This window comes from Panthera pardus, unplaced genomic scaffold (genome assembly GCF_024362965.1).
Source record: "Panthera pardus isolate Hobbes unplaced genomic scaffold, ASM2436296v1 HiC_scaffold_18, whole genome shotgun sequence".
Lineage (NCBI taxonomy): Eukaryota > Metazoa > Chordata > Mammalia > Carnivora > Felidae > Panthera > Panthera pardus.
The window spans coordinates 22902377-22922195 of NW_026526743.1; positions in this window are offsets into that span (position 1 = coordinate 22902377).

Below are 19819 nucleotides of genomic sequence, written 5' to 3' on the forward strand. Positions count from 1 at the left end.
GGGCCGGGGGTCTGAGACAATAAAGGGAGCCAGGTCACCTGGGCAGCCCCAGGCTCTGCTTTCAGGAGGCAGGAAATTCAAACACAAGGCCACCCGGCTGGTGGGGAGGTACTTCTCTCTGAACCTCACTCTCCTCATCTCAGACAATACTGATCTCACAGGGCTGGTGTGAGAATCAAATGAGAAATATATATACAGCACAAGTGGCACCGACAGCCCTCAATCTGGAATTTTGAGGAAGACTTATTGTAGAAGTTTCTGGTTATTTCCCACCTAGCAGCCCATCTCTCTTCCCTTGGGAACATCCCCACCTTTTTCCCTGAGGAAGCCCTCTTTCCATCTCTCAGTCCAGGTGTTTGGGTTGGAGTTAATTCCACTCATGACCAAAGGGGTGGCCAGTGCTCAAGGCTGGCCAACCAGAGCCCTGCATCACCCTGGCTTCAGTGCCAGATGGTCATATGACCCAAGACAGACCAAGGTGGCACAGTCCCGAGACTCCTGGGGAATTACTAGGAAAGTGGCTCTCTTTTGCCAACAGACCTGCTAGGCTGAGAGCTTGGAGCTTGGTCAAAAACTTATTGATAGGAGAGTCTGGGGCAGATGTAGACTCTGTCCTAAGGACAACTCCTCTTTCCTGGAAAGAAGCAGAAATTGAAATTCTAAAAATAAGTAAATAAAAAGTTTAAAGGGAAAAATAAGGTAGAGATGGCAAGTTGGTCAGGTTCAGCTGCCCAAAGATCTGACCGTCCTCTCTTGACAAAGCCACAGGTTTGATCTATTTAGAGAGGAAAGAGCCCTCCAGAATGCCATGCTTCAATACCTCAGGCTATGCCTGTAGTCCCTAGTCTCCCCTAAAGGGGGCGACAGCGAGTCAATGGAACTTGTGACCTGTGCAAGGTGGGGCCTCAAGAGCAGTGAGGAGAGGCTTACAGCTTTGGCCCTCCACTCCCTGACACACAAGAAGAGACTCTGTCAAGAAAATAGTTTATGGACTCAGAAACTAATAAAACACACACTAGACCCCCCCCCCACCATTCTACTGATGAAAAATCTGACTACCAGTAAGATAATAACTACTTTACACCCAGTTTCTCCCTCACCCCATGTCATCCATTTTCAAGTCTTTCCCTTCCTATCTCCCTGGAAGATATTTTCTAGCTGTTAAGATATAAATGAAAATTTCTCAATCTTCTATAATTTAAAATTGAACCTCCTTTTTACATGTTGGCAGAAAAGTTAGCCTAATCCAGCTCCAGGTTTGCTCAGACACTGGGTATTTTGTTCAGTCATTTCAGATTTAAATTCAGCCAATTTAGATTTTCCTCTCCATTCTCTTCTCCATCTGAGTTTTGGTGACTAAGAGGGTCATGGCATTGGGGACATTGGCAGGGAGCTAGTTCTTCTTGGTTAGCTGGTGTCATTCCTCAGAGGTTCTGCTCTGCCAAGGGAAAAAATACTCCTATCTGACCAACCCTTCTGAAGGTGACACTCACAAATTCTTCACTCATGGAAGGCACTGGAGAGGGACAAAATGGCAGACACTGAGAGAGAATCAATACTTGGAGGAAATAAACAGCACTGGGTAAGTGTCCCGTTATGGGTTTATCCTGGTGGCAGGCTCCAGTCTGCTCCACACAGGGAACCTGAAACTTGGATAGAAAACTTCAGATAGAAATGTACTGACTAAGAACCACGAGTTAGGGCAATTACAGAAACTAAAAAGTAACTGAGGAAAAAAAAAAAAAAAAAAAAAAAAAACACAGAGGGAGCCACAGAAGGAGAGTCCCAAAATTTGTGTATAAAATGCCCAAATCTCTGGCCAATTTCAGAGAAAGCTAAAAGAACTTAACTAATATTTCAGCTACCATCACATGCAGGGAAGAGAGTTTACAGTTTCCATTCAATCAAGTTAATTGCCTGCTTAAATAAAAATAAACATTCCTCAGGGGCACCTGGGCGGCTCAGTCGTTTAAGCGTCCGACTTCAGCTCAGGTCACGATCTCATGGTCTGTGAGTTTGAGCCCCGCGTCGGGCTCTGTGCTGTCAGTTCAGAGCCTGGAGCTTGCTTTGGATTCTGTGTTTCCCTTTCTCTCTGCCCCTCACCCACTCACACTCTGTCTCTCTCTATGAAAAAATGAATAAACAGTAAAAAAAAATTAAAAATAAACAAACAAACAAACAAACATTCTTCAGAGGACTGTAAAGAATCCAGAGTCTATAACATACCATCACAATGTCCAGGATAAAATCCAAAATTATATGATATATGTAAACACAGGAAAACACAACCCAAACTCTGGAGAAAAGACAATCAATGGATACCAATCTTAAAGTGACCTTAGCTGTTGGAATTTGCAATCATTTTCAGTCAGTTATTATAAGCATGTATATGAACATAAAGTAAAATATGATAATAATGAATAAAATAATGAATAATGAATAAAAAGATAAATAGTCTCAGGGAAAAAAATAGAAACTATAAGAAACAAAGAAATGTCACCTTCCTATGTGGTGGAAGAAAACCTACTGGTTATAGTCAAGACTCTACCCTTGCTGGCATCAGCTGAGAAGGCCATTTCTCCATCTGATCCACAGTTACCAGACCATATTAGACCCTCTTTATCCTCTTCTTCTAGAATAAAAGGCCCTATCAAGTCTACATGTCCTCTTTTTGAGAAACATCCCCCACCTCATTCGGGTACAGGAACATGGCCCACGAAATCTGGGGCCAAAGGACACACACATACCCCCAAAAATATCCCTCATGAACAAAGACACAAAATCCATTAACAACATTTTAGTAAATCAAATCTAGAAATATATAAAAGTGGGCTTTATCTCAGGAATTCTAGGTTTGTTTAAAAGTAAATAATCAATGGATTCTCTATACACTAATAAAGAAGCAGCAGAAAGAGAAATTAAGAAAATAACCCCATTTACAATTACACCAAAAGTAATAAAATACCTAGGAATAAACTTAACCAGGGAGATAACAGACTTGTACTCTGAAAACAATAAAACACTGATGAAAGAAATCGAAGGTGACACAAAGAAATGGAAAGACAACCCATGCTCATGAATTCAAAGAACAAACATTATTAAAGTGTCTATATTGCCCAAAACAATCTACAGATTTAATTCAATACCTACCAAATACCAATAACATTTTTCACAGAACTAGAACAAACAATCCTATAATTTCTGTGGAACCACAAAGATCCCAAATGATCAAAGCAATCCTGGTAAAGAAAACAACTGGAGGTATCACAATTTCAGACTTCAAGCTGTATAGGTTACTACAAAGCTGTAGTAATCAAAACAATATGGTACTGACACAAAAATAGACACACAGATGAATGGAACAGAATAGAAAGCCCAGAAAAAAACCTATGATTATATGGGCAATTAAGCTTGGACAAAGCAGGCAAGAATATGCAATGGATAGACAGTCTCTTCAACAAATGGTGTTGAGAAAACTGGACAGCTACATGCAAAAGAATGAAACTGGACCACTTTCTTACACTAAACACAAAAACAAACTCTAATGGATTAAAGACCTAAATGTGAGGCCTGAAACCATAAAAATCCTACAAGAGAGCACAGGAAGTAATTTATCTGATATCAGTCATAGCAACATTTTTCTAGATACTATGTCTTCTGAGGCAAGGGAAACAAAAGCAAATATAAACTATTTGGACTACATCAAAATAAAAATCTTCTGCACAGCAAAGGAAATAACCAACAACACTAAAAAGACAACCTACAGAATGGGAGAAGATATTTGCAAGTGACATATTCATTTAAAATTTTTTTTTTAATTTTATTTTAGATTAACTGAATTATTTACATTATTTAAAATATATGAGAACTTTTTTAAAAATATAATTTATTGGGGCGCCTGGGTGGCTCAGTCAGTTAAGCATCCAACTTTGGCTCCGGTCATGATCTAGCAGTTTGTGAGTTTGAGCCCCGCGTCGGGCTCTGTGCTGACAGTTTGGAGCCTGGAGCCTGTTTCAGATTCTGTCTCCTTCTCTCTCTGCCCCTCCCTGATTTTTGCTCTGTCTCTCTCTGTCTACCAAAAATAAATAAATGTAAAAAAAAACCTTTTTTTAAATATATAATTTATTGTCAAGTTAGCTAACATACAGAGTATACGGTGTGCTCTTGTTTCTGGAAGTAGATTCCAATGACTCATCGCTTACATACAACACCCAGTGCTCATCCCAGCAAGTGCCCTCCTCAATGCCCATCACCTATTTTCCCCTCCCTCCAGCTCCCACCCACCATCAATCCTCAGTTTGTTCTCTGCCTTTAAGAGAATCTCTTATGGTTTGCCTCCTTCTCTGTTTGAAACTATTTTTTCTCCTTCCCTCCTCCCATGACCTTCTGTTAAGTTGCAAATGACATATCCAATAAAGGGTTAGTATCCAAAATACATAAAGAACTTATACAACTCAACACCAAAAAAAAAAAAAATCCAATTAAAACATGGGCAAAAGATATGAACAGACATTTCTCCAAAGAAGATATACAGATGGCCAACAGACACATGAAAAGGTGTTCAACATCACTCATCAACAGGGAAATGCAAATCAAAACTACAATGAGTTGTCACCTCACACCTGTCAAAATGGCTAAAAATTCAAGGAACAACAAATGTTGGTGGAGATGTGGAGTAAAGGAACCTCATGCAGTCACTGTGGAAGACAGTACAGAGGTTCCTAAAAAAATTAAAAATAGAACTAACTACCATATGATCCAGTAACTGGATTAAATTTTGAGAATTTAGCCAAAGAATACAAAAACACTAATTTGAAGGGATATATGCACCGTTATATTTATTGTAGCATTACTTGCAATAGCCAAGATATGAAAGCAGCCCAAATTTCCACCAACAGATAAATGGATAAAGAAGATGTTATATATATATATATATATATATATATATATATATATATATATAATGTGTTATAATATTATATATATAATGTTATATATATATTATATATAATAATATATTATTATTATATTTATATATATATACATACATACATATGGAATATATATATATGGAATATTATTCAACCATAAAAAAGAATGAAGTCTTGCCATTTGCAAGCACATGAATGAATCTAGAGAGTATAAAGCTAAACAAAATAAGTCAGAGAAAAAGAAAAACCATATGATTTCACACAGATGTGGAATTTAAGAAACAACACACACAAATGAAGGTGAAAAAGAAGACAGACAAACCAAAAAACTGATGCTTAACTATAGAGAACAAACCGTTACCAGAAGGGAGGTGGGTGGGGGATGGGTGAAATAGGTGAAGGGGATTAAGTGATGGGCATTGAGTACAATATGGAATTGTTGTATTACTATATTCTACATCTGGAACTCATATAACACTGTATGTTAACCCTGGAATTAAAGTTTTAAAAATCAATGGATTCATCATTATAACGAAATAAAAAAGATAAATACCACATGATCATGTCAATGGATACAGAAAACATACTTGCAAAATCAGTACCCATTAACAATTTTAAAAGAAAACACACAATCTTGGGGCGCCTGGGTGGCTCAGTCGGTTAAGCAGCTGACTTCGGCCCAGGTCATGATCTCGCAGTCCGTGAGTTCGAGCCCCGCGTCGGGCTCTGTGCTGACAGCTCAGAGCCTGGAGCCTGTTTCAGATTCTGTGTCTCCCTCTCTCTGACCCTCCCCCGTTCATGCTTTGTCTCTCTCTGTCTCAAAAATAAATAAACGTTAAAAAAAAAAATTAAAAAAAAAAAAAAAAGAAAACACACAATCTCAACAACCAAGGAATAAAAGGCAAGTTCCTCAATCTGATAAAAGCATCTATGAAAAGACTAACATTGTCCTTAATGGAAAAAGAGTGAATGCTTTCCTCCTAAGATCAGTAAAAAGGAGAAGTTCCCATATTTATCATTGTACTGGAAGTCCTGGCCAATGAAATAAAACAAGGAAAGAAATAAAAGTCATACAATTTGAAAAAGAAGACCTACAGTAACTTTATTCACAGCAGACATGCTCATCTATGTAAAAAGTCCCTAAACATATATCAAAAAAATTACATTAGAAACTGTAATTTTATAACCAATGCCACTGAAAGTGGCATTAAAAAAGTTAACTATTTAGGGATGAATCTAGCAAAATATGTTTAAGGTTTGTATGCTTAAATATTAAAACCTTATTGAAAGAAATGAAAGAAGATCTAAGTAAATTAAGATACACACCATGGTCATGGATTACAAGATTCAATACTGTCAAGATATCAGTTCTTTCCAAATTGATCTCTAGACTCAATGCAATCCCAACTTGTATCCCAACAGGCTTTTTTGCTAGCAAATGACAAACATTTTAAATTTTATATAGAAATTCAAGAGATTTAAAATGGTTAAAGGAAGTTAAAAAAGACAAGCAAATTTGGAGTTTCAGTACCTGATTTCAAGACTTACTAAAAAGATGTATTACCATATGAGACTTTTTTTTTTTTTTTAGTTTAGATTCAAGTTAGTTAACATACAGTGTAGTATCGGTTTCAGGAGTAGAATTCAGTGACTCATCACTTAAATAAACACCTACTGCTCATCCCAACAACTGCCCTCTTCAATACCATAAGAGACTCTTAACTGTAGAAAACAAACTGAGGGTTGCTGGAGGGGAAATGAGTAGGGGGATGGGCTAAATGGGTGATGGGCATTAAGGAGGGCACATGTTGCGATGAGCACTGGGTGATATACGTAAGTGATGAATCACTAAATCCTACTCCTGAAACTGATAGTACACTATACGTTAACTAACTTGAGTTTAAATAAAAATTTGGAAAAAAAAAAAAAAGAAAGATGTATTATACAGTAGTCAAAATAGTATGGTATTGGTGTATGGGTAAACTTAAAAAAGTAATGGAACAGAACAGTGTCCAAAAATAAACCCACAAATCTATGGTGAATTGATTTTTGATAAATTTGCTAAGGTAATTCGCTGGGGAAAGGATTATCTGTACAACAAATCATGCTGGGAACTTCTCTCCTCATCCAGGAAATGCAAATGAAATCCATCACGGTATACTGCTACAGCCCCACAATGGCTAGAATGGCTAGACCTAAAAAGACTGCCAATACCAAAGGTTGATGAGGATATGGAGTAACTAGAGCTCTTATGCCCTGCTGGTGACAGTGAAAAGTGGTACACCTGCTCTGGAAAAGAGGGTGTTAGTTAAACAGAAAATTAAATAGGATTAAACATACACTCCCCATACAACCCAGCAGTCACATTCAAGAAATTTCTAAGAGGAATGAAAACACGTGTCAATACAAAGACTCCTGCGTGAAAGTACATACCAGCTTTAGTCACACTAGCCCCAAACTGGAAAAAACCCAAATGTCCATCAACAGGTGACCAGATAAACAAATTGTAATATAACCGTACAATGACGTAACACTCACAAGACACAGCAAAGCACCATTGCTACATGCAACAGCGTGGATGAACCTCACAGACTTTGTGCTCAGTGAAAGAAGCCAGACACAAAGTGGCAGGGTAGTCTAGGTGGCTTATATAAAACCAGGAAAGACAAAGCTAATATATGGTAAGACAAAAAGAAATCTGTGGTTGCCTGGGGCTGATGGCTGATGGGGGTGGGGAGAGGGTGACCCTGACTGCAAAGTAGCCTGAAGAAAATTGTTGAGGCAAGCAGAGGTTCTGTACCCTGATTTGGGTAGTGGTTACACTGGTGTGACCCTTAAGAAACTTGCTTGAAATGGGTGCATCTTATTGTAAATTATACCTCTATTTGATTTTTAAATATACCTGTTATTTTAATTTTTAAAATAAACAGACTTGAAAATTAAGAAAGAAAAATTAAACAACAATGCAAGAACCCATTATTGGGTAAATGAAATACATTTTCTGCACATGTGTACCAGCGAGCTCTATGCAGAGGTGCTGAAAGTAAACTTAAAGTGTGGCTGGGCAGTAAGGAAGGAGAGACCCTTGTCCCAAGGGTTCTTCTTCAGGACTGGCTGCCAAGGGGGAAGAATAGGGGCACTAAAGCTCGAGGGGGTCTTGGGGCGGGCTCACAGGTTGAGCTCAAGGTACATTTAAAGGCTTCTCAACTCAGGTATCACGCAGAGAGACAGTGTGACTTTGCAATCCCATCAGAAGTCAGGATTATAATTCATTTGGTGTCAAGAAGGCTCGGAAGTACTTGTCAAAGGCTGCCTTAAATGAGCATCCAAATATTGAAGACAGAGTTCCAGGCCCCCACTCTGCATTAACTTGCTGATTTCCCTTCTCTGGGCCCCAGTTTCCCCACTTATGACATGAGTGGAAGTCTCCTTACAGAGGCAACACTGAACATTCCAGGGGATGTCTGCTCCTTCACTCGAAGGTCCAGGGCTGTAGTCACTGACACACCATCACTCCCCAGCTGGAGCCCTGCCAGGAGTTTGTGCCTGAGCTAGGTAAATGGCAAGTTTGTCCCTGTCCTGTACCACCACCACCTGCCCTGGACTGTCAGGAAAGTCCCACGTCCTAATAAAACCTCATAATTAGATAGGGTCCAAACAAAAAGGGCACACTTCATATACAAAATGTTCTGTGATGTTTATCACAGAAGTATTTTTAAAAGCACAAACTTGTAAATAATCTAATGATCATCAACTGGGGGTGGCATATATAGCCTCTGAAGACTATATCATCTCATGGGATAATGTCACTTTAAAAAAACCAGGATAACAATAGCCAAATTATGGAAAGAGCCCAGATGTCCATTGACTGATGAATGGATAAAGAAATGGTATATATACACACAATGGAATATTACTCAGCCGTAAAAAAGAATGAAATCTTGCCATTTGCAATGAGGTGGATGGAGCTGGAGGGTATTATGCTAAGTGAAATCAGTCAGTCAGAGAGACAAATACCATATGATTTCCTCATATGTGGAATTTAAGACACAAAACAAATGAACATGGGGTGGGGGGAAGAGAGGCAAACAGACTCTTAACTATAAAGAACAAACTTAGGGTTACCATAGGCAGGGTGGCTGGGGGGATGGGAAGTGGGTGACGGGGATTAAGGAGGGCACTTGTCGTGATGAGCACAGGGTGATGTATCAAAGCATTGAATCACTAAATTCTACTCCTGAGACTAATACTGCACTGTATGTTAACTAAGTGGAATTAAAACAAAAGGAAAACTTTTTTTAAAAAAGAACATTTCTTTAACAGCCAAAAGAAAAAAAAAAGTAGGATATAAAATTATTTATGTATCATATTTTCACTGATCTAGCAATCTCGGCAAAAATTGAGAGCCTCTATCTGGCAAAAGTTTTGAATCTCATGGGAGAGGCCTGGGTCCCGCACCCTGAATTAGGTCTAATGCTCTGCTGTCCCCCTCTTGAAATTCTTAATCATTTTTGAACAAGGGGCCTTGCATTTCCATTTTGCACTGGGCCTTGCCAATTACACAGCTGGTCCTGGACTCAACCCCATGGAAACCCACAGGCTGAGAATAGGAAGATCAGTCCACGGTGGAAAATAGGAAACTGTTACCAGGAGGAAGTGATGGCGAGACAGCAGAAACCCACCATGGAGCTAACGGCAGTTGGGCTAAGGTAGTGGCATTTACAGAGATGACTACTACTGTTATTACCAACATTATTATTATTTTGCATTGTGGTTCTAATTCTCATTTAAATACAAAATAACTCTAAATAAGGGAAATGCAGTTCTGTCTCCCGGGACTGAAGTGAGAGCTGTCAGAATCCTGGCCTGGGGTCAGGGGTCACCATCCCTGCTCACCTGCTCAAAGAGCTGCTCCACTGCTTCCAGAGCTGGGCAACGCCCAAAACAGTACAGGCGCAAAGCACCACCTCCCGTCTGAAGCCAGGAGGGGCTGAGACTTGAATTATCTACATCTGATGGACCACTTTGTTTGTAACTCACAAGGTACATTCCCTGGAAGCTGGTGGGGGGTGGGCGGGGAGGGGATGATGATGGTTTCAGATATCATCTCTCCTTTAACTCCTGATGCCAACTCTCCGAGTTGGGCCTTATTTTTATCCCACCTCACTGGGAAGAAAACCAGGCTTCCCTCTGGCTGGGTTTCTCATCCAAGTTCACATCTCTAGAAGGTAGAAACAAGATTAGAATCTACCTGGGTGAACTCCAAAGTCCAAGCTCTGCCCTCTAAATCCTTTCTGCCTTGACACTGGAGCAAGACCTTGAACCCTCTGGTCACTGCTTCCTTATATGAAAGTGAAAATACACCCAATCCTTCACGAGTGACCTTGGCATCTTCCAGCTTTCTCCCCTGCCAAATCCAAATTCACCTCCTGGGGGAAGGCCTGGGATGATCAATGACAAAGGCTCACAAACCTACAAAGCCCTCCCAGACAGGGGCACCTGGGTGGCTCAGTCGGTTGAGAGTCTGACTTTGGCTCAGGTCATGATCTCGCGGTTTGTGAGTTCAAGCCCCGCGTCGGGCTCTGTGCTGACAGCTCGGAACCTGGAGCCTGCTTCGGATTCTGTGTCTCCCTCTCTCTCTGCCCCTCCCCCACTCACACTCTGTCTCTCTCTCCTTCAAAAATAAGTAAACATAAAACAAAAACAAAAAGCAAAGCCCTCCCAGACACATGGCATCCCTGCTCTACTCCTAGGAAGGGGGATGGAAGTCCTTCTGTGTTGCTCAGAGCTTTCTTCACCAGGTTTCCACCCCTTTTTCCAGAGGGAAGGCCAAATGCTGGGCAATCCTTGGCCTCCATGAAAGTCCTTGTCATTATCTTCATTTTCCAAGCACTACTTTTCCAGTTCCCTCATGGGAGATACCTACAACTTCACTGTCATTAGCCAACACCGGAATGCATGTCTTGTGGGGCCTCTGTGGAAGTTTCCCTAGATACACACCCCAGGGCAGTACCGCTAGGTCCACAGGGCCAGGACTGAGGGAAGACAGTGCGGCTCCCAGAGTGCAAATTAAGGCAGCTTAGGGTTATTCGAATGGAGGGTCAGCCCTGAGAGTGAGGGCTTCCCTACATTTGCACCTGAGAGCCTCACTTGCTTCACCCTAGCCAGAGCCCTGCGAAGGTACATACATATTTCATTTCTCTGCACCTGTCACATGCCTGCACTTAATATCCCCTGACCTGCTGAACTGTGTCAGTTCGAGGGGGTAAGGTGATTCTCACTCCTTTACTCTGCCCTCCTCTGACCACCAGTGAGGATGAGCCTTGTTTGTACACCTTAGCCATTCTGACTCTCCCCCTGGGAATGACCTATACATATCCTTTGCCTTTTTTTAGGTTTCTTTTGAATTGGGGTTGATTTTCAGAAGGTCCTTGATTATTCTAGTTATAGCTTTTGTTGATTTAAGGCATGGAGATATCTTCTAGCTTATCACCCATATGTTCATTTTATCTATAGTAAAGCAACACATTTTGCTGTAGTCAAATCCATCATGTTTCTGCTCATGGATTAAGCTTTGGAGGTAATGATAAATCCTTTCCTATCACATAGATATTTCTTACATTCTAATTTATTAGCTTCATTTTTTACCTTTAATAGATACTTAATCTATTTGGAGTTTATGTATATGGTATGAGGGAGGAATTCAATTTAATTTTTTTCCATTATGTAAAGTCAGTATTTCCCACACCATTTACTAAATAATCTAGCCTTTCTCTAATAACTTGTGATTTTATCTATCACATACCAAGTTACCATATTTAAATGAATTTATTCTGGACTCGCCAAACTATTCCATTTATTTATTTGTTTCTGCACCAATATCACATTATTTTAATTACTACAGTTTTGTAATTTGTTTTAATGCCTGTATAGCAAGACCTTCCCTTTGCTTTGCTTTTTCAAAATTGTCTTAGCAGATCATGGACCTTTATTCTTCCATATATATCACAGAGTCAGTTTCTGAAGTTCCAACACAATCAGCCTAGAATTTTTACTGGAATTTCATTGAATATACAGATAGATCACCTACATTCTTTCAAGGTTGAGGCATTACCCCATCATTTAGCTGTGCATTTGTGTCTTTAAAAAACATCCCTCTATTTGAGTTTTAGATTTAGCTCCTTAAAGGTCTTATGCATTTTGCTGGGTTCTTAACAAATTTCTAAATGCTCCACTATTGTGCAAGGCATCTTATTTTTATCACATTTTCAAGAAATGTATTATTATTGCTGAGGTACCCATTAGTGACTTTATATTCTGATCTTATGTAAACTACTCTCATTCAATGCTTTTATTAGGCTAATTGGATTTGTCCGTTGATTCTCTTGTTTTCTACATTGATGATCATTTGACAATAATAACAACGTTCCATAACACGGGTGTACCTTGAGGACATTATGTTGAGATAAGTCAGACAGAGAAAGACAAATAGCGTATGATATCCCGTATATGTGGAATCTAAAAAACAAAACAAAAGAAACAAACAAACAAAAAAAAAAAAACTTGGAAAAACAGAGTGGAATGGTGGTTACCAAAGGATGGAGGTAAGGGAATGAGAGAGATGTTGTTTAAGAGTACACAACTAGTAGATAAATAAGTCCTGGGGATCTAATACACAGTGTAGGAATTAGGCAACAACACTGTATTATAAACACTAAACTTGCTAAATGACCAAACTAAGAAGAAGAAGAAGAAGGAGGAGGAGGAGAAGAAGGGGAAGGAGAAGCAGCTGCCTTTTTGCTTCCAGTCCTTTATCTCAGTGTTCTCACTTTATTGCACTGGCCAGGACCTTCAAGTACTGTGCTGAATAGTGGCAGGGCCAGAAAATATCCTTGTCTTCTTTCTGAAATTCATTCATTCATTTTAAGAAATCTCTACAGGGGCGCCTGGGTGGCTCGGTGGGTTAAGCGTCTGACTTCAGCTCAGGTCATGATCTCGCGGTCCGTGAGTTCGAGCCCCGCGTCGGGCTCTGTGCTGACAGCTCAGAGCCTGGAGCCTGTTTCAGATTCTGTGTCTCCCTCTCTCTCTGCCCCTCCCCTGTTCATGCTCTGTCTCTCTCTGTCTCAAAAATAAATAAACGTTAAAAGAAATTAAAAAAAAAAAGAAATCTCTACACCCAACATGGGGCTTGAATTCATAACCCCAATCGAGAGTCGCATGCTCCACTGACTGAGCCAGCCAGGCACCTCTCTTTCTGACTTTTAAAAGGCTGATGAGATTCGGATTTTAGCGTAGTATTTAAAGAAGGTGAAAGCAGTCGTTAGAAATCTGAGAAATCTCTTGAGAACGACTTCTGCAAGAAGGCTGGGTTGAGGCGAGCAAGACAAAAGGCAGAACGATGGATTCCCTAGGAACTGTTGCAGTAGTCCAAAAGAAGAACAATGTGGTCCAAATAGGGGCTGTGCCCATGAGTGTGGCAGAGGGATCCGAGTGCAGAACTGATGGGATTTGGGGACAGATTACATTCCGGAGTGAGGAACCAAGCCTGAAGTCCTGTTTGGGGGCTGGCTGCCTGGCTGGGGATATGGTGATGCTATTCAGTGAGGGGGAGATTGTGGGAAAAGCAGATTTAGGGATGGAAGGTGGGTTCTACTTTAGACATGTTTGCCCAGAGTGGGCTGTAGAACATCCAGTGAGGGGTCTACCAGGCATTTGGATAGAAGGAAATAAATTGAGGTCAATAGTCTGGGTGAGGATAGATTCAGGTGTTGCGGGAATCTACCCCAAAACCAAGAGCACACTGTATACACTATATGTTACTCAACTTGACAAGAAAAAAGATGTAGGTGTTAGGCCTAAAAACTCCAAGAGGTATTAGTGAATGTTCACAAAGTACTTTAAAAAGTGCCTGGCACATATGGGTTAGCTGCAAGTAGAACTGTCAACATTATCCGCACAGAGATGGGAATTGAAACCAGGGAATGGACTGACGTCCCAGAAGCCAAGGGGGCTGAAGCCCGAGCCCTGGGCGACATCGACACTGGAAGGGCAGAGGACGCCCAGAAGAGACGGCAGGAAGGGCGGACCGAGAGAGTCTAGGGCAAGAGGATCAAGGTGGAGGGAGTGGCCCTGCCAAGACTGCAGAGGAATCTGGGAGCGAACGTGCCCTTCCGCGAATATCCAAGCTTTACCCAGGTTTCTTTCTGAAGCAGTCTGCATACCGCGACGGACGCACCTCCCTCCTCCAGCTCCTGGCGCGGCGGCCCCGCCTCAGGCGACGCCGGCCACGCCCCGGGTCCGCCCCACCCCGCCCCCGGCCCGGCATAGGGCCAGGGCGGGAGCGGGTCCGCCCACAGCCCCGCCCACCACCGATCCGGTCCCGCCCCACCCGCCGGGAGGCCCGCACGGAACCGCAGCTCCCGACCCTAACCCAGGCTCGCCCCCTTGCTTCGCCCGCGCCCGGTTGGCCTGGACAGGGAGCGGTTCTCTCAGTCTCCAGGTCGGGCGTCGGAGCGGCTCCAGGCCGAGCTCGGAGTCCCCAGCGCCTGGCCGCCGCCAGGTTCCAGCCGCGCTCCCGCGGCCGCGGCGGGGCGGGGCGGGGCGGGGGCGGGGCCCAGCGACCGCGGGCGGGACAGTGTCACGTGGGTAAACACGCCGCACGTGGAGCCGAGCCTGAGCGCAGAGGGCGGAGCCGAGGCTGACGGAGAGAGGCTGGCCTGCTGCTTCGCGCGGCCTGCGCCCTCCCTGGAGGCCAGAGGAGAAAGCGCTGGGAGGCCGCGGCCGGATAGCGGCCGCCAGCGCGCTCCCCGCTGAGGCTCAGATTCCCCATTCTGTTGCCGGCAAACGGTGGCGCTGAGGTCAGGCTTAGCGGTGCCCTGCCCTGAGGGACGTAATAAACCTGTGATAGCCCGGTATGGTGGGCACAGTCCCATCTCACAGATGGGAAAACCTGAGCAATTAAGCAACTTTTCCAAAGCCATGTGGCCAGAAAGTGGTGCACCCCAGGACCGAACTCGGACCGCCTGGCTCCTTCGTGCATGGGTCGGGGTCAAGTTCCTGAAGTTCTCTGCCACCCCTTAGGGTTGGGGCTGGCTGAGACCCTTGGGGACGGGCCTTAGATTCCCCGTTTGTGTGGCAGGGTAGAAGTGGTGCCCGCCTCCACGGGAGACTCGAAGGCGGCCCTCGCCAAATCGTCGCGACAGCGTCCGCCCGGGCGTGGCTGGTATGGAGCTGACGGGGCTTCTGGCCCCGCGTAGCCGCACAAGGAAAGGTCTCTCTTTGGGACCCACCTGTCTCCTCCGGGAGCTGGGAGTTCTCGGCGCCTCCTGCATGAGGCAGCGCCCAGGGCACTCTTGGGCTCCTCCTCCGAGCCGCCTACTACCCTGGCCTCTCTCCTTCCTCTCTGGTCTCTCCTCCTCTTCCTCCTCTCCTTCCTCCTCCCCTCTTCCTCTTCCCCTTCCTCCTCCTCCCCCTCCTCCTCCTCCTCCTCCTCCTCCTCCTCCTCCTTCTGCGCCACGCGACCAGGGGGCGCCACAACAGCACTGGACCACGGCCTGGGGTCGGGACTGGCAGAGGCCTGGGAGGGGTGGACAGAGCGTTCAGGATTCCTGTCCTGGCCCAAGAGCGAATCTGCTCGGCTCCGTGGGCGGTAACCAGCACTCTGGAAAGAGGGAGCGCATGCATCCCTGGCTCCCTCGGGTCCGCAGTCCCGGAAAGGATACTTGGCCCTGACCCTGGGTTGGGTTTTGGGGTTCATATAAACTGGTTAATGAGATTAAACAGGTCCGGGCTTCTCATACAGTGTAGACGCTTGAAACCGCCCCTTACCCCCTTCCGTGTGACCTTGGGCAAGAGGCTGAACCACCAGTCTCAGTTTCCTCTTTTTTAAAATGGGGTAAATAAATAATGCCTTGGTAACAGTGCTGTGCATGCTGTTGGTACCCCAGTTCTTGCCTTAAGATCTATTTTACGAAGGTTCCACGCAGGCACCTTTGAATAGTGATTTGCTGTGATGCATTCACTGAGACAGGTCAAGACAGTGACACAGGCCCACAGAAGCTGAACTCTTCTAGTTTCCTCCTTCCTGCTCACTTACCTACTGGCCAGCCTCAGCATGTCTCCCTCTGATAATGCTGCTTCCTTTGCCCCACCCCCATTGAAGGACCAGCAACCATAGTGTTTGGCCACACCTGTTCTGAGCGGCCCTGAACTGCAGTGTGATTTTGGATGGGACACCCTTATTCTCCTAAAGAGAGAAAGTCTAACCACAGTGATTTGGGTCGCAAACAGAGGCTTTGTGCAGGACAGGCCCAGGCCTGGGGCTTTGGCTAGTGAGTACCCTGCTGATCTCTGTCTTTTTCCTCCTGGCCAGACTGGGGGATCACAGGTGCTAGTTTAAGGGAGGGGAAATTGAAACACAGGGAGACCTAGGAGAAACCAGAAGGGAAAATTGGGGGACTTGGGGGTTAGGCAGACCTCAGTGGTGTGTAGTTCCACCCTTGAGGCCAGGTGTTGGGGCAGACTTCCTCACAGGGGATGTCCAGAACCTTCTCTGCATCCTGGGCTTGGCACAGACAGTGGCCACACACCCGCAGCAAGAAGAATCCTCTTGTTGGAAGCAGGATTTTTGCAGCAGCTTCAGAGCTGTCAACCATTGTTTTGGAGGGTTTCTGTTGTTTGTTACCATATTTGCTACTTTCTCAGAACAGCATCCCTTGGCTTTTTCTATGGAGCCAGGTGGATCAGGTGGGGCTGACTCCAGCCCTGTGCCAGGGCCAGGCACACAGCCTGTGCTTGGCCAGGCAGAGCACTCTGTCCCCCTGACCACATCCTGATTAGAGAAGGAATGGTCACATGCCCCACACTGGACCAATGAGAGTCATCCTCAGGACTTTGGCTAGAGCTTCTGAGAAGGACGTGCTTGCTGGTAGGAATATTAGCCTAGAGATACTGGCAGGTACCACACGGAGGATGAGGTAAACATAGGACAAAGCAGAGCTGAGCAAGAGAGAAGACAGATCCCTGAAGACCATACAAAACCCAGATCCAGCCATGCCCACAGGTTAGGTATGCCCCTGGGCTATCCAGACAGAAGTCTCCATGAATTTTCCTGTTTGACTTGTGTTTCACTTGCAGTTGAACATCTTGAAGTCATCTGACCATCTGGTTGAGCAAAGACCATAGCCACCATTTCTGGATGAGAAGGCGGAGACTTGGGGGTCTGGGACACCTGGCTCATCAGAGGTGGATCTGACCTACGGTTATCGCGAGAGAGTCTCTGCCAGGGGGTTCCTGTATCCTCTGGTCTCTCTCCTGGTCTCCTGTTCTGGCCTTCCTCACCAGGGACTCTGGAGCCTCCCAGCCCAGAGATGCCCTTGACTGTATGTTCTCTGGGTCTGTCTTGTCTGTAATTGTACCTCAGGGCCTGCCATAGAAGCTCTTGGTGAATGCTGGTGGAAAGAATGAATGAGTCATCAAACCCCCTGTGGCTGATTGGGGTTTGGAGGGGTTCAGAAAATCAGGAACTCACAGAGCTTCCCCTCTTCCATCCTGCCCCTGAACTTGGCATGCACGACAGCCTCTTCCCCCTCACCTTACCCAAAATTTTGCTCCAACCCCTTGGCCCTTCCCTGGACCATCTCATTCATGAATGGCGGTATTGGCCCGTCTTGGGTAGCTGAGTGAGGGATGAGCTTCCACTTTAACTCCCCTACCCTGCCCCCGTTGCTCCATTCCAAAGGCTCAGGCACCCCGGAACTCCTTTCAGAAACACACCCTGAAGGGCCATGGCTGCTGCCCACCAGCACGCCAGAAGTGGTGAGTGAAAAGATACGGGAGGAGAGGGCTTGCTGCTGGGCCACGGGCTGTGCACCTCCTGAAATGTGCAGCGGCACATCTGCCTGGAGAAAAAGGGAGGTGGAATTGCAAGCTTCGTTATTTTTACTTTTTGGTGTTGAGGGGCCATCTGTGCAGGTTTGAGCTCATCTGGAGGAACCAGGATTTGTAGATGAAATTCAAATGCAGGATTGCTTTGCAGGCTGTCACGCTGAGACGTTCGCCCAGAGCTGGGGCGGCAGTGCTGATATTTTTGTAGCGGTGGAGAGTCCAGCAGCTGCTCGAGGTGAGTGAGCACGTGGGGCCCTTCCACGGGAGCATCGTCAGGCCCGTGCAGCACCGGTTGGTCTTCTCAGCACTGGTGTCACCAAGGGTGCCAGGAGGCACCTGGATCACCAGCTGGGCAAACTGGCTCCCACTGCCCTCCAGGAGGACATCTGGAGGGTAGAAGGTCAGGGGGGCGGAGGTGGGCAATGCCAGAGTGGGACGAGGAGGATCTCTGACCCCCTCCCTTGTCGCTCGTTTCTCCCAAACGACCTCCAAGGACATGCAGCAGCACATCCATCCTTAGGGTATGCCCACGGCCCCCAGTGCCAGCTGCAGGACGCCATGATTCCCCCTGCATGGAAATTCCAGAACTGCCTTGTCCAAGGTGCAGGAGGAATTGGCCACCCCCCACCCCGCCTCTAGTTTCCCACAAACCAAGGCTGTCTGGGAGTGAGGAGGTGTCATTGTGAAGTGGGGACAGGAGGGTCATCCGATCCCCATTCTAAAAGCCCTTTCTGGGGTATTCCAGGTAAGCATCCTGGCATGGGGCTCTCATTTTAACTATCGGCTGCTCACAGCCTGTGCACCACCCCACGCATCCTGTGCTAGTGAAGCTAGTCTCCAAACAACAACACAGGCATCAGGTGTGCACATTTGCCTGGTTAATTTGTAATAGGAAACATTGTTTCTGGCCCAGATGCTTTCCTTGGGCCTGTCCTGGGCCAGATGTGTGCAGCAGCCCGTGATGCAATGGTCCTGGGGAGACAGAGAGCAGGACACAGAGGTTTAGCACATCTCCGTTCGGAAACTCTTCAATGCCATTCCTGACCACTCCTCCCAGGCTCCAGGGTGGGAGGGCGATGACAGACGCGGGCAAATGCTTGGTGGCTCTTTCTGTCACCACTGTGCTCCAACACACACACCCTTTCTTAACTTATGCCAGATAATGAAATCTAATGCCAATAGACAGGGATTGTGGGAAGAAAGCAATCCATAACCTACTTTTGTTTCTTTCTCCAAAACGAATGCTTGGGGTGAGGAATGTGATTTGAGGTGCACCAAGAGGGGTCCTTTGGCTCTGAAATACTGCTTCAAACACACACTCGCACACACACCCTGCCCGTCCCTCCCCCCAGAGGACTCCTCACCCCTGTCAGAGAGAGTACCTGTACAGGGAATTATGGCAAAGCAGAATGGGGGTGGGGGCAGGGCCTGGGGACACAGCAAGTGGCCACTGCCAGGCAAGACTGCTGCTGGCATTGCCAGGGTACAAAAGTGATGGGGAGAGGGGCCCAGAGTAGGCTCTTCCAGGGCCTTGCTGGGCTCCAGGCTCACGCTGGGGCTGACTAGCTTGGGCAGACAGACCTTTTTTTTTTTTTTTTTTTTTTTTTTAACACAGAAACAAAAGGATGAAATCATTAGCATCAATTGGGCACATTCAGTGTAGATTACTGACATGCCATTGTTATGAGGATAAAAGAAATATAATTAATAAAACCCGCCCAGCCCGCCTTTTGTGCTTCCATGAATTCTTTATTGGCATCTGCATCTATCTCATCCACAGACGAGCCCTCTCTCTTCATTGCCCTGGACATCACTAAAATGAACCGTGCAGAAAATCACTCCCAGGATCTGGAAACTCATCTTTTTCTGCTGCAATTTGTCTTTTGATGCCTCCATTTTCTCCCTCCCAGGGCAGAATTAGCAGTGCAGCACAAGGTTCCATTCAAGGAAGAACAAAGCCTGGCCCAAGGTCCCTCCCACCGAGGACCATGTCGAGGGCCACC